Below are 15901 nucleotides of genomic sequence, written 5' to 3'. Positions count from 1 at the left end.
GCCCATTTAATAGATGATCTGTGTTCCACTCAAAAAATATAGAAAAGTGTCCAGTTAGAGTAGAATATTATCAGATTTTTCCCTTGGGTTTCTTCACTCGGAGAGAAATAGCATAATATCCATATTTAATAAACGATTGACCTAAATGTTTGCAAGATAGAAATTTCATGCTGTGCATTCACTTATTTGTATAACCCCCTGGTCCTTTTAATCAATACATGGCATGGCCTTTTGGAATCCAAGGTGATTTCTTGATTTAGATTTGCAGCCCTGCTTTTCATATCTACCGCCTGTGATAATTCTGGTTTATTCAGGCACATTTAGATAGCATTTGACAAAGTGAGAAACGTGTGTAGCACATAAGGTGTCTCTCAGGCAGATTAAGTACAACTGTTCTCTGGAGCTCCTGTGGTACATTTTCAGACTTGCTACAGAGCTGCCTTAACTTGGTGGTGAATTGATCAGGCTGGTTGAGAAAGCCATGAGCTGGACCCCTCAGTGATCTTGCACCTGGCTCAAGCAAGGCTGGACAATGGAATGATGTTTAGAGGGAAGCTGAGGCCTTGCAGCCCAATGTTGGTTCAGTGAGGCACAAAGGAGCACCCATGGTTCTGTACCAGCCATTGGCCTCACTCTTCCTTCACACTGAAAAACAAGACTTGTTGCAAATCTGGTCCGTTAAGGAGATAGGGATGTGCACAAAGGCTCTGGTGAGGCAGCCTTTACTGCTGCCTCAGTGGGTGGAGGAGGACCAAAGTGTTTCTTTTCCCTCTTATATTGACTATAAATTCAGACTGAAAGTAACCAAGACCCTCATTAAGCCCTGTTTGCATACTGACTTTCACACCCCTTACAATGCAAATGAGGAATGACATGAGACATGTTAAACATGTTTGACCAAAGTCACCAAACACCACCTATAACATGTGATTGCTCCATCCAGCTGGGAAGGGCCAAAAAAATTTGTAGTATGAAAAGAAGGGAGATTGCAGGGCAAAAAGTGAGATGAGGAAACATGTCTGCTTTCTTGGGATCAGTAGATGGACATTGTCCATCCTCCTCCACTGAAGGATGCCTTTAGGTGAGCTTTGCATATCCAGTGGTGTTGGAGTAGACCTGGGAATATTCATTTATACATATATAGCACTAAAAGATGTCTGTTACCGTAACTCCCATTGCAATACATACTAACACTCTTTAGTTAGTGCTTTTATCACTGGCAATCCTGAATCTGCTTTCCTGTTCCTTCAATAAACCATCCTTTTTAGGAATGTGGAGTAAGATCTTACTGAATTTAGCCAGACCAGTGTCAGATTGGTAAAATACATGTGCAGGTTTTGGCTGGGGTAGAGTTAATGTTCTTCACAGTAGCTGGCCAGGGGCTGTGCTCTGGTTTTGTGCTGGAAACCCTGTTGATAGTATACAGATGTTTTTGGTTTTGCTGAGAAGGGTTTGCACAGGTCTAAGGCCCTTTCTGCTTCTTGTACCATCCACCAGCAGGGACTTGGGGTGCACAAGATGATGGGAGAGGACAAATCCAGGACAGCTGACCCCATCTGACCAAAGGGATATTCCATGCCATATGGCCTCATGCTCAGGATATAAAGAGAGGAAAAGAAGGAAGAAGAGGGAGTTGTTCAGAATGATGGTGTTTGTCCTCCCCAGTAATCATTACACAATAGGAAGGTGAGAACGAATTGCTTGTTTTGTTTTGCTTGTGTGCCTAGCTTTTGCTTTACCTATTAAATTCTCTTTATCTCAACCTATGGGTTTTTCTACTTTCCAGATCTCTCTCCCATCCAACTGGTGGGGGAATGAGCAAGTGGTTGTGTGGTGCTTGTTTGCCTGCTGGGGTTAAGCCGCAACACTGCACTATTTGTGAATCTTGTGCAAGAAACTTGTGCAAGTTCTTACTGAGCTCAACCAGGCCAATAATGTCAAATTAGCCATAATCAGAAATTAAGCCAAGCCACATGCAGCCCTTCTCATGTCTGAGAACAGCTGGAATGCTGGGGGGTTTATTTTCTCCCAAAATTCAACAGCCTTAATGCAACAGCTCCCCTGAGTGAACTTTAGGGTGTCTGTTGTAACAGAGGAACTACTGGGCTACATGAACTGCTTTGGCTCACCCTGCACAGTGGGACTGCTGGCATTTCCCATCACCTAAACCTCCTTTCTTCAAGGCTTATGGCTTCAGTTATTCAGAGATTTTGATACAAAATATGAAATGCAAAGCATTAGGAAAACTGCTTATGCCTAGTCTAAGGACTATTTAATCTGCACAACTAGTCAAAAAACCAGACTTTATTTAAAAAAAAATAGAGGGAAAAAAGGATAATTCAGTATTTGGATAGGACAGGATCCAAAAGGATTCTTTCAAGTGAAGGAATCTGGTTGACAAATATGGGTAGTGTAACCAGAAATTAAATGAGTTTAAGATTCAGAAAACAGATTCAATCATCTCAGACAGTCCACAGCCTGAAAATACCCTTGGTATTTTGTAATGAAGGGTTTGTTAAACATCTGGTGTTTCTTTTTAATATTAGTGTTTGTGGTTTTATATTATGGTATCTCAGTGCTGTTTCTGACAAAATGTAGGTGGTGGAAATGGATAATAACATTGTAAGTTCATAACAATTTAGTTGGAAGGTAGAGAAATAAATTGGTGAAGAAAAAAAGATGTTTCAAAATAAAAAAATGTTCAGCTTGGGTTTGAATCAGGTTTGAACCTGTTCTTATATTTTTCAAAAATAACTGTTTTCCATTCACCAGTTTTACACAAAAGGGGAAAAGCTTTTCTCTGATGAAATATAGAAAATCTTCAATATTATTAATTGAATTTATAGTACATTAAAGGGAAGATGTTCTAATGAAAATCATTTATTTGCTTTGAAGTTAGTGTTCAAACTGATACTGGAAATAGATGGCAATAAACAGGGAAAACTTATCACTTTATCACTTTATTCATGAAAGAACTAATTTATCTTAGCAATTAGTAATTTAAGGGAGGTGGCAGTAACTCATATGTCTTAAAATAGTTTTATTTAAATATAAAGTGGTTGGAGGGAGATAAGAGTTTTTTTCTCCACACTATTATATCCCTTATTTCATAGTCAATACACAAAGAAAACGTAGGAATTTGGTTTTTTCTTACTTTCTTTCTGAACAGAGTTTGGAATTAACCCAAGGTTTTTGACATATAAATGGCCACTTTCAGCTGCAAAAAACTGTTGTGAGTGGATCCCAGCCAGCAGCTGGGCACCCATGCAGATGTTCACTCCCTCCACCACAGCAGAAGTTGGGGAGACAGTAGGAAGAGCAAACTCAAGAAAGCTCCTGGGCCAAAATACAATCAGTTTAATAAGAGCTTTGCTTAGAGTTATAAGTTCTTCCTAACAAGAATGTGGTGCTGGTCCCTAGCTGAGTATAAAAGGACTGTGCTCAGAAGTTTTGTGGCAGCTGTACTCTCACACCTGAATTTTTAAAACTTAAAAAGTATTATAAGTGAAAAAACACCTCTTGATTTTAGATGTATATTAATGATGAGTCATTTATTTTGATATTGTATTCCATAAGGGGGCAAGAGAGAGTTTCTATTAGGCTTGTAAGGCAGCATATGAAGTGAGGGCTGGATATGAAGTGCTGTATATTGCTTGTATGCTAAGAGATCAGCTATATATTTTTCAAATGAAAGGTGAAGTTAACTGGCACTTCTGACATTAATTTTTTTTCCTTATCATGTAACTCACAGAATAGAGCGGCATAAGTGTGCTTGAAGCAAAGTTCAGCATAAAGAACAAAGACAAATATATGGAATGAAGTCTAGAAGTGTAAATCAAAACTCTTCTCTCCTTCTCATGCCACATAAACTCTGATTCTATAAATGCTTGCCTTTTTTTCTACTTTTAAGATCATAGGCTAACAAGAATATCACCCCACTTGAAACAGTTTGTCTTACCTCCAGCAAAGATCACGATAGTAAGTGACCCTCTTATTTGAGTGTTGATACAGGTCTTCCTTTTCAACACAAATGCTTTGAGCAGGGAATTTTTTTAAGAAGAAAGGAGGGCCTGAGGTTCAAGCCTTGCCCCCAGATACAGCAATTCAAACTTGCTTTTCAACACAGTCAACACTTTGGGTTGAGACACTTCCTAGCTATGAAGTACAGCAATTCTCTAGGCTCTTGCTGGGGGACAATGAAATCCCAGACTGTGACTTGTGCTTCTAGAGCTGTTTCATGTATCAGACACTTGAATAAAATGTGTGCTTGATACTGGCATCAGGATTGTGTGGTTTATAGTAGCTTGGTAATCAGATTACTCACGTCAGCATTTGTTTAATTTCTAAATCTCTGTTGTTTTAGTCTAATTGTAGATCTGTTGAGTTTTGGTTTCAAGTTTTTCATCCAAGACTCTGTTTCATTATAGGTCAGCTTAAAATCAACAATAAAACTCCATCTGCTGACAGGAGATGCAGGAATTTCTTTTGAAGAAGCTATGTTCTGCCCAGGCTGCACAACAACCATCCTACTCCTGTTGGGATTTAAACCATAGTGGAGTTCCTCATCAAGTGATTTTCAATGACAGATCTGAACTCTCTCCTCAGGAACTTATTTGGAGCATGCAAGTGTACAGCAAAAAAAGGCATGTGTTTCATCCTTTGCCCATGAAACTGAAGTTCTCCCTCTGCTCATTATCTGATGAGAAGCTCTCATCTTCTTGGGCTATTATATACTACAGGCTGTTAAGCACGGAAATGCATTCTTATCAGCCTTTACTGGACACATGGAGAACAGTTTCACTTTTGCATCTTGATAGAAAGCAAATGAGATTGACTGAAAGTATACTGTACTGCATGCATAATTCTTGTTTACTTTTTTATCTGTCTGCATTGTTTGGATTTGGTTGAGGGTTTTCTGCAAAAGGATGGTGGTATTAAATGTTCCTCAAGGTAAATAGAGATTTGAGAAAATGCGTTAACATCGGAATACAGTTTATCAGAAAAGTTCCCACATAGTTCAACATAGGGTGGTTTTTTTTTTTAATGACTGTAGAAGCCTCCCACTCCTTATAAAATGCTTGTTACATTAATTATGGGGTCTGTTAGACAACTGATTTCCCCCATATCAAAACAAAGGAAATACTTCGGAGAACATGAGACAGTTTCTGAAAATCAGTATCTGTGCATATCAGTTGCCATGCAAACTAGTACTCTAGTACTCTGACAAAATCAACAAGCAATTAACTAATTAGTGTTTGTTTCTCAATATGTATGAAGCATGTGGATAGGAAGAAAACTGGCTACAAAACATTCAAAACAGCATGTGCTTTGTAATACAAAACAAGCTTATAAAGGTATACTAGTCCAGAGAAAGAAAAATGCTTTAATAATTCATGCCGTGACTAACTCTTTCAGGGTTGTTTCTACACAGCCCTTTTCTAGAGAAAAATTTGCCTTATTAATTCTTCTGTCATTAGCTCTTTATATCTTTTGTCATAATTTTATTGGGATATCAGCTGTTTTCTCCATATATTTTCATGACCTAATTTTTAATTCTTCAAGATGGAGCTTCACTTTGTAGTGTATGCTTAAGGCAAAAATAAAATTAAATATACTTAAATTAGATTAAATGTATTAATTGAACATTATATTAAATATTATTAAATTACATTTCTCAATCAAATAATATACTTAGATCTTTTTGGTAAGAATGGTGTGTATTACATGGAGATAACTTACTGTCAGAGAGCAACTACATTTCTGTTCATCAGTAATATATTTGCAGGAAAGAAGATTCACAATTCTCCCTACACACATAGGTGATGGCTTGGCATGTCTTCTAATTTAAACTTCTGTTGGGCATAGGCTTAGTTTTGCATGCCCAAGAGTATGTAAACACATCACAGTGAAATTGTGAACATAGAAAAGCAATGACAGTGAACATTTTATGCAGTCTTTTAAAGTTTTAACCTTGTAGTGAGCAACACAGAACCGTGATGGATGAACTGGATCCATACTGTCATATTAAACATTACTTAATAATTAAATTAAAAATTAATTAATAATTAAATATTAAATAAAATAAAAAATAATTAATATTAATACTATCATATTAAACCAAAAAAACCACAAAACCAAAAACCAATAAAGAAAATGCTAATGGAAAAGTTTGGATGCAGTGATGCATCTTTTAATTGATACACATGAATTCTAGTTCCCTTTGAATCAACTGGAGAAAAGAAAGGTTCTGGTTCCAAGAAGCACAAATTATGTATCTCCAGCTTTTGAGTTGACTGTGCTGTTTCTTTATAAAATGTATCTTTTTAATGACTTTTTGAATTATCATTAGTGTATTAAGAAAACCTGTAAAACTTGAGTCCAAATTTGGATCCCATTAAAAACCGTATCTTTCTGTCTGAGCCCTATTTCCTACAAAATGGAAGAGTTAGGGCTCTTTCCTGCAGTTCTGCAGGATGGGTAATAGCTCTGCTCTTACGTCACATTTTTTGTAACCTGCTGTGCACAATATCTGCCACATCATTAATCTCAACAACTTTTTGGGACCTGGATTCTGGAGCAGGTTCCCCTCTAAGGAGCCTTCCTGCGGTGAGTAAATAAGTTAAAAGATCTCAGTGTATTCCAACATGTTTTTGACTTGTGGAGGCAAGGAAAGGTCAAAGAAAATGTTTCCCCAAAAGCAGTAACACAGATCCTTTAGTATTTTCTCATGATTGGAATGAAGAGGAAAATGGACATTGTATACAGTGAGGATATTTTTTGTGTTCTCTGCATGAATTATTAACTAAAATGATATTTCTAAGAATACCAACAATATTGCCACAATCACAGTAGAAAGGTCTTATCAAAGAAGCTACAAAATTGGACACTGAAATATTTATTTGAGGATAGTTGCTCTAGCTTTCAAAGATTTGAATGTAAACCAATTCAAGTATCTGAAAAATTCAGCATCCTTCCAGTGGTTTTCAATAAATTCAGGTGTGGTAGACCAAGAAATTGGAGGATGTAGGTGCTGCCTGCATAATCTTTATTCCATTCTGTTTGAGCATTGCTTTCTGTGTCCAGAACTATGACAGTCTCCCAATATTTGATCTGCAGAGACAAAAAACACCTTTGAAAGAGTAAAATACAATAGCCATCCCCCAAAATGGGTCTGTTCACCCTTTTCTACCACAAACTTTTGCTTACCCCTCAAACCCTAAGGACTTTCACCACTGCTGGAATACCATGTGCCATTGAATAACCTTTCTCTCAGCTACTGAGGTTATCTGTTCCCATGTGGGCATGTCAAGAAAATGGTGTGAGAATTGATGTGTTCTACTTAAGAAGCTAGTTTTGGTTTGCTTGATTATTTTTAATGAGTTGTATACATCGGTAAAGCTGGATACTACTAGGCAGAATTTTTCTGAGGGTTTTGATTTCCTCTTCGATTAAACTGTCATTGTGTATTGAAATAATATGCATTTGTAGTGGCTAATGGTGGGACTGTGAGAAAGAACACCCACACAGCTTCTTCTCTAAAACCCAGATTCCTGTAATGTGATATTTGCATTATCCAGAAGATGCAGGGTGTCTGCATATAATTAGACCTTAAACCAGGAAGAGAAAAAAATTTTCTTTGGTCAGCCATGTACCTAAATCTTAATAAGACACTAGATCTCTTGGGGACTTATTGAACAAAGGTTTCTCCTGGGCACAAACACCCTCCAAGCTTTAGCTTTGTTTTGAGGACTATGGGGAGAAGGAAGGCTGCAAAAGATCAGGCATCTGTGTTAACTATTTTAAATGACAGAAAACAGTTACTAACTTATTCCTGAAAACTCTAAGGTAATGATAATAGCAATTATGGAGTCATTAAAAGCATCAGAAGTGACAGTTACAGTAAAATTGTTTGGAAATCTAACCTGTTTTTAATTAGGTGATGCAGGTTAGTACATGCTTATCCCTGTAAGCAAAGCATGATATATGAATGTTGCTTTGTGGGTATCTGAAGCCACAGATGCTGTATTTAGAATTTGTGAAATAGCTCATCTGTTGGTTCCTTCTGTGTAAAATAAAGATGCATTTCATCTGTCTTAATAACCAGCTCAACTCACTCGGGGCTTTTGTTTTGATTTATAGGGTGATATTAAGGCATTTGTTCTTTAGCATGAGCATATGTAGTTTCCTAGGGTTACTTGTGTGAGTGATATTACAGCAATCAAACCAATGAATGTGTGGCAGGTTCACTCTTCAGATAAATTGTTATTATAGATTTTTTTTTTAGGTTTTGTTGTGGTCTGAAAATTATTGTCTTCCACTGCCTAAACAGTGGATGAGTCTTGTCAAGCGCGGGAAGAAAACTGAGCTTTACACATCAATTCTCAATACAGGCGGACCTAAACAAAAATACACATCTGAGCATATTTAAATGAGTTATTGACAGACCTTTCCTTTCTTTTCTGTATCTTGCAAACTTCGTCAGGGAGCTCTTTTTCATGTAGTATTGTGTTGTCAGGCTTGGTTACATTTTCACCAACAGGTAAAGATGAATGGCATACTTTTTCAATGAAGAATTGAACCTCAATTATCTTTAATCAATTCAGAAAAAACTGATCAATTGATTTTCCAAGACCCACATTCATAGAATATCCTGAATCAGAAGGGATCCAAAAGATCATTGAGTCCAGCTCCTGGCCCAGGACATGCAATATCTCAATAATTACACCTAAAATAGTCATAGTAACATGAAACGAAAAGTGATTCCTTCCATATCTTTCAATTCTGGAGCTGTGAGCAAGGCAGATCTATGAATTCTGGGTGAATAGGCTATTAGGCTTCAGTAAGTTATATAGGTTATTAGGCTTCAATTATTACCTTTCTTAAAATGAAATGAGAACAAGGCATAAAGGAATACTGAGTTATCTCATCAGCAAGACACATATACAAGAAAGACTGAAGGGGTTTCTGTTGCCAAAAAGACTCTTTTAATTGAGGAAAACAAATCTAATGAGAATCAAGCAATTTCAAGTATTGAATCATAGTGAAATGCAGTAAAAGAGGCAAATTGGCTCATGTAGATCTAATAGTACTCAAGTCAAGAGAAAGGAAAACATCACAAACTGTGAATGCAGTAGCAGCATTCAACAGTTTAAATTACAGCCCACTGCCAGAGTAGTTAAACTCTTTACTTTATGGGATGTTTATGCATCTTCAGCTCAAGTACAAATGTGAAAATTAGAAACCAACCAAGTGAACTACACCACAGGTGTGTAGCCCATCTGTACACAGGACAGTAAATCCAAATTAAATGAAGTTCAGTGGCCAGAGTTATACAGTGGAATTGGTCTTCCACATCTGAATGAAAGGGAAACTGGAGTATCCAAATAGAGACTTAATCCTGATAATGTAAGTGCCTGAGAGAACAAGGTAGATGTGGCACTTGCAGATGGAATTTGGGCATGCAAGTGTTTAGCAGCTCCAGCATAATGACAGCCTATAAAGAGTTATGAAGGTCCTGTAGAGCATTGATTTATTGTTTCAACACAAGAGCCGCTGTCGAATTCTTGAATAAGATGTGGTTTTAAAAAGCACTTTTTATAGTGACTGAAAATGCTTGCTCTGATTTAATATGAAGAATGAAACCAATAGAGCTGCTGTGGTAGTCTACAGCTTAGCTTTGGAGAATGTATAAGGTACCACATCTTTGATAGTTATGGCATGGGGCAGTACCTCCTTAGAGGAGACAAGCCCCTTCTCCACGCATGGCTGGCAACATGGTGGCCAAGGGCTGTCTGGAATGATGACCCAGACGTCTTGCTGGAATGCAGATATGATTGTAAGCCACTCTCTCTTACTCCATCAGTAGTGGACAGCCCAGGGCCTGCTGAGCTCTTCTTCACAGCAGTGTATTGCACAACAGGAACTCCCCTTGAGCAGGAATACCTCTCAAGGTACTCCTTGAGGCTGAGGGATTCCTTGCTACCACAGATTCTTGGTAAGTGATTAATAGCATGCTAAACTTTGAAATCTTAGCTAAGTGATATAAAGGATTGATTGTGCATATGTAATTCTTTAGGCATAAACTGCTGACCGAGTCTGGGACTAGCAGTGGCTCCATCTGCACCGAGACTCCTCCCTAAGAAGGAGTTTTGACCACAAGGGGGTCCTTTCTGAACCACATGACTCAACAGAAGGGTCTCAATTTTGTCTGAACCTGTCCTCTATGCAGTGAATAATCAAGCTTGCTGTTGAATCTTGTTAAACCACTGTCGCATTTACCACTGAACTTTGTTAACTCTTTGTTTTACATCAATGCATTCAGAAATCTTGATAATTGAACTCTGTACTTATAAAAAAAATAATACAACTGAATAGACAATACACTTCAACCCGTTGCACTAATTGGCCACTTTTCTGAATCATAGTTTAACTCTCCCCCTTAAGCTGCTAAATGCAATGTAGAGGACAAATAACCCCAAGAGAAAAAATCAGTACAATGTACTTGATATCTACCTTACCAAGAAATCAAGACATGAAAACACTTGCTAGTAGCTTTGGTAATACCTAACTTACTCTTTCCATTAGATCATAAGCATTGCTCAGGAGCAGAACATTCATCCTGGATTGTCATGATAACTAATTTTTTTTTTTTCAGTTCTGTAAAATCTGTTCATTTTTATTCACTGTTTGAATTAGGATTTCTTTGTGAAGAAAATACACATTAGGAACTGTGTCATGGAGTGAAAGTTCACAAGACAGAAAAGAGTACAAGTACCAAAGTGTGCTTACCTCACAGCATTGTTTTGCTCAGTTTCTTATTTTATTTTTTTTTTATTACTTGGTTTCGGTGGAAGGCAGGATTTTTATTCCTTTTTGTCGAAATGTTTGGTGTTTTTGTAGAATTGGTCATCTTGAGCAACCTACCAAAACACCATTATATTTGCAATCCAGGAGTAAAAGCTCAGAGAAGAAAACACTTGGTGTGATACTTGTAATGTGAATTCTGGTACGAGAGCAGAGAACAAACTGGCAGCAGGAACAGCCTGAGGGATAGGGAGGTCTCATGCCTCCTTAAATGTGAATGACAGATATTCAACACACCTGTTAGTGGGGAACCAGTGCAGCGTCTTCTCATCGTGCGTAGAACATGAAGATCTGTAGGTCTGAGTTAAAATCGTATGAGAGGCAACTTGAAGTGCAATGCTTGTAGGCATGGTATTGCAAGGATAAAAGGGGAGGGCAGCTAGCAGGAGATGTGATATTTCACACTTGTGATTCTAAATTACCAAGACACTTTTCCTGTTAGAAAGTCCTTACATATGTGGATTTATGTGTGCTGTGTTTTGGTAGTACATTAATATTCATACTGTATCTTTTTATTGAAATGCCTTTCAAATTGCTAATAAGGACACTTCAACAGGTAACACCTTCACCTATAGAACTACATAAGGTACAGATTTTGTATTAGCACAACAGAGATGACTCAGTCCTCTTCAGAGTGGACCTTGCATTGCTACACATGACAAGTATTTCCTTACAGCCAGATATCCTCTAGTCCTCAGTTTGAAGTGATTTGTTTTACAACAAACCAATGGTTTTTGCATTTTGCCCCTTAGGCTCTCAGTAGACATTTGTAGAATGAGGAAAAGCATATATCTGGGCTATACAAAGTTAATAAAACCAGATGATATTAAGAGTTCACTGAATCAGTATTCCATGCACCAATGTAAGCACTGGTTTATGTTGTTTCAAGAAGAAGGAAAAGGAAGGAGCTAGTGTTAGGATGAAATGGAAAAAAATGCATAACTGGGCATAAAATTTAGAAACACATTTTATGAAAAAGATGATAAATTAATTATTTGTATTAAAAATGCTTTGTGTAGGGATGTCTCTGTTCCAAGAACCATTGTGAGGAAACCCATCAATCCTTCACAGGCATAGGGCTATGATGGTGGTCACATAGACAAGGACATCACTTGCATAATTGGCCAAAGTAAAACTGGCTCATTAATGAGCAGTAATCAAGGTCAAAGTGAGAAACCAGAGTTACACCTTAATATTATCATTCAGGTAATTTGACATTCCCTGTTAACATGGTTAGTTCAGGCAATGGGCAATATGCTTTTCTGTTGTTGAATGTATTGCAGGAAACAGGACATGAATTTGGTAGAGTTTTCTATTTGGTAGAGTTTTTACTCAGAGGAGTGAAAAGAACAATGAAAGCAGCCTCTTTCTTTCACCTGTTGAACCTCTACGGCCATTCTTTGTGATGTGCAATAGCTCCACCTTTCTGCCTTCTCTCTTACCTCCTTCTTCTTCTGAATACATCTAAACTCATGCTTTAAAGACTTACCAGGCTAGGGGGAGCAATCCAGTAAAGCTGGAATAAGTGGCTGGCTTCTAGCTTGAGGGTTTTTGGTTTAACAAACACCTTTTTTCTGATCTTGGGGATATGTATTTCTAGCACTGTTTCACTGTTAGCTTTTATCTGAAGTCCAGTGAGACATTCAACGTGAGCAAATTACACATATTTTATTCCATCCTGAAGAAAATCCTCAATGCAAAAGTAATTACAATGGAAACGAGACTTTATTTTTCTAAAAGCACAAATTCAAAAGTAATGAAAATGATGATGTCGTGAAGTTGCTGTAGATTCACTAAACGTCAGGAAGACCTTTTCTCTCTTTTTATCTGTTATCTCTGTGACTAACATGCTGGTCCAATCTAGATGTTAAACTTCAATTCCTTTTTCTACATGAAGGTATTAAAAGTTGTGTTCCTCATTTTAGCTTAACTGCCAGGGTGTGGTCAGCTCTGAGCTCTATCTTAGTCCTTCCCATTTTGAAACATTCTCCTGGAAGGTAGGCTCGGTTACCAAGATAGCTATTTTCAACTTACTGAAAGAAGGAAAAATGGAAATCAAGAGAACTCTAAATCTCTGCCTGTGGAGTAACTGCTTCACTCTCATGCATTTTGTAGCTGGCTTGAGTTAGTGTTGCCATATTTCTGCTGGAGGCTTTCCCCTTCATTTTCTCACCTCCGGGCTGAGCTAAGCTCCTGTGACTCTTGTGAGGGCACCAGCGGCTGGTGACAGCTGGAGAAGGGGGTATACATATAAATTTATAAAACATCCAGATTTGTTGGCAGTCTGATAAGTAAACTCATCTTGCTCACCTCATCAGCTGTATATTAATGCTTATACTGGGAGGCTTGGGTATACCTGAAAAGAAAGTAGAGTTACTTTAGGTCAGCACATCTTACTGCGGTGTGAACTGGCAGTGTACCACATACTGTGCGTATGGCAACACCTTGCACCATGATGTTTGCTATTTTTGCACCTGAAGTTTGCTATTTTTTGATAGAAGAATAGTATGGTTGCTGTCTTTCATTTAATGGATCAAGCCTACAAAATCTGACTCAAATTTTTATTACGATCTTTGGGAAAGTTAATGTCATATTGTTATGTAAATTCGAATTTTATTGTAAAATTATAATTAGATACTCATTGTAACTTTTCCTACTTCAATTCCCTTTCTAATTGTATATTTTCCCTTAAATAATGTGCTTACCACGATTTATCCTTTCTTCTCTTTTGCTTGCCATGTCCTCCATGTTAAATGTGGTTTTATATATTTGTTTTTAAACCGAGAATTTGACAAAGAACTTTTATGACACGTAGCTGTAGATCTTTGTTGCTCACATAGAAAAAGTTTGTAAATACAATATTAATTTTTGACATTTGAAAGGATTAAACTAGAAAAGATTACTCTTCTATCTAAATTCTATGTTTCTGAACTCATAAAGCTGCTTTCAGGACCTTCTTCAGCGCAAATTCTTCCTCAACTTTAATATCTCTTTAAAATTCTAAATATACTGGCTGCAAATAGACTGCATATTGATGTCCAAGGAAAAAATTCCAGGTATGGTAAGCAAAGAACTCAGAGATGTTTGGTCGTAATAAACTACTCTGGTGTGTGGCTCTTGGTTGTGTTAGTCATATGGCATCACGGCAGTTGTAATTACAGAGTTGTTAATGTGCTTAAGGTGTGAAGGAATCTGAAAGTTATTTTTTGCTATGGAAAGCTACAGCTCCCTGTGAACAAGTGTTAACTGATACAGTAGCAGCAATTGTAACTCGCCTTTCCCACTGACAAACTGATGCTCTGCTCTCCTGAGGCATTCACTCTGAAGAAACTGCTTTGCAATGGCAAATTGAGCTCATCCTTTTATATTAACTTCTCTGAATTAATTGCCTACTATGCATATTCTCTTTAGTGCACATCTTTTTTCCGGTTAAACATTACTATTCAAATGTCAGCCTGCCCCTTGGTTTTTGTTGGTAGCAGCCTCATTATTCACTCAGTATCAATCATCCGTGTATGTTTAAGGTGTTTTTTGTTTTTTCAGTTTTGTGTTCCATAGCACTGGACTCATGAGATCAGTAGCCTTTACTAGACCCTGGTGATTAGTCCACTTATGCAGAGCAATGAGCAAAGGTTTCATGCTACTGCCCCTGCCTGGGACTACAGGATCCCAGGTGGGTGGAAGACTTTTGTGGAAGGGGAGTCTTCATTCCTGCATGTGTGTTCTTACTGATCCAGTTTTATGAAAAAGCCTTCTGCAGATAGCAAGAAACAACACCCAAATACTTTCTTTGGAAGGGAGGATGGGATGTATTTTGATGTGGTGAGCAATCATGAAAGTGTGCTAAAATGGTGAGGCAAAGCTGCAATAATTGAGGCTGCTGTAGCTCCATTTTCAATTTTATTTCCAGGGTAAAGAAATAGCTGTTAGAAGCCTGAATAGGTGAGATCTCAATAAGAAAAAAAAAAAAAAAAAAAAAGATGAATAAGGCAAGATAAAGATTGCAACAATGAGTGAATGTACCTGTGTATAGCTGAGAATTAAGGGAATTTTTAAACTAGTGCCAGAAGGTGAGAGAATTTTGAGCAGCTTTATTTCCTTTTAATTATTTATCAGAAAAGGAGAAGAAATACATAACAAGCAGATATAACTTTAGAAAACCTCTCACGTTTTCATCTTCAGGTCATACACCATGACCCAGAAAAAGAGAAAAAATAGTTTAATCTGCTTGAGTGAGCTCCATAATGCAGAGGTATCTACTTAATGTTTTGATCATGACTAAGGTGATGCTTTGTTTAGACACCTGCCCTTATGGAAAGGCTTGGCGGTCTTCAATCTTTACAGTGGACCTCTCTGGAGAAGCCTGAGGCTTGTACTACCACTCCTTTCACACTGCAGCTCAGACTGATGTTTTCTTTAATTTCTAGATATGACAATTGAGCTCAACTAGTGAAAAAAAAAAAAGTCCGTATGTCCTCTTTCTGCTCTTTCTGTCTCTTAATAAATAGAGGCATTATTTAGATCAACCTGGAACGGTTTATTCTGGTGATGAAGCCTGTATCAAGATAGGTAAATTGCAGAGGTATTGTGGAAATTTGGTCTAAGCTGGATGTTTAATTTTGTTTTATTTTGGCAATCCCACTCTGGACCGCTGCCTCAGAACCTTAGTTTGTTAAGCTGTCTAAACCGTTCAAACTCAGACTCATTTTCGAAGGTGAAATAAGAATCATGGCACAACCTGGATTCTAAGCAATGGACATACATGTTGCCCTGTGCCCCCTCCGGTCCCCCGCCCCGTTCTCCGTGCCGAACTAAAGGCTGAGGGATGCCATTTCTGCACAACCCTCCGAGAGGAAGGGGAGAACCCAGGAGACCACTCCGGTTTTTGATGCGGAGAGAAATAAACATGCAAATAAGCCCCCTGCCTCCCCTCGCCGGGGGATTCCACGCACGATTTCTGTACTTGCAACAGATTGATTTTTTAGGCTGTTTCACGGCAAAAGCGGAAAGCAGGGGAGAGGAGCGGAGCGGAGGGGGC

At 37.9% G+C, this 15901-nt stretch overlaps 1 long non-coding RNA gene across 1 annotated transcript in view; it reads left to right on the top strand.

Annotated features, from left to right (window-relative positions):
- The window catches only part of LOC121658223, a 29328-nt gene extending 23708 nt beyond the window's left edge, over positions 1 to 5620 (top strand). The window contains exons 3-4 of the long non-coding RNA XR_006013896.1: positions 1498 to 1686; positions 4428 to 5620. This is a non-coding gene — a long non-coding RNA (uncharacterized LOC121658223). The remainder of the gene's footprint in view (positions 1 to 1497; positions 1687 to 4427) is intronic.
- The last annotated feature ends 10281 nt before the right edge of the window (positions 5621 to 15901 follow it).

This window comes from Corvus kubaryi, unplaced genomic scaffold (genome assembly GCF_017639235.1).
Source record: "Corvus kubaryi isolate FWS band 111438036 unplaced genomic scaffold, C.kubaryi_AGA036_p1.0 split3-131, whole genome shotgun sequence".
Taxonomy (NCBI): Eukaryota; Metazoa; Chordata; class Aves; order Passeriformes; family Corvidae; genus Corvus; species Corvus kubaryi.
The sequence above is the reverse complement of the archived record's forward strand: the minus strand, read 5'-3'. Positions and strand labels throughout refer to the sequence as shown.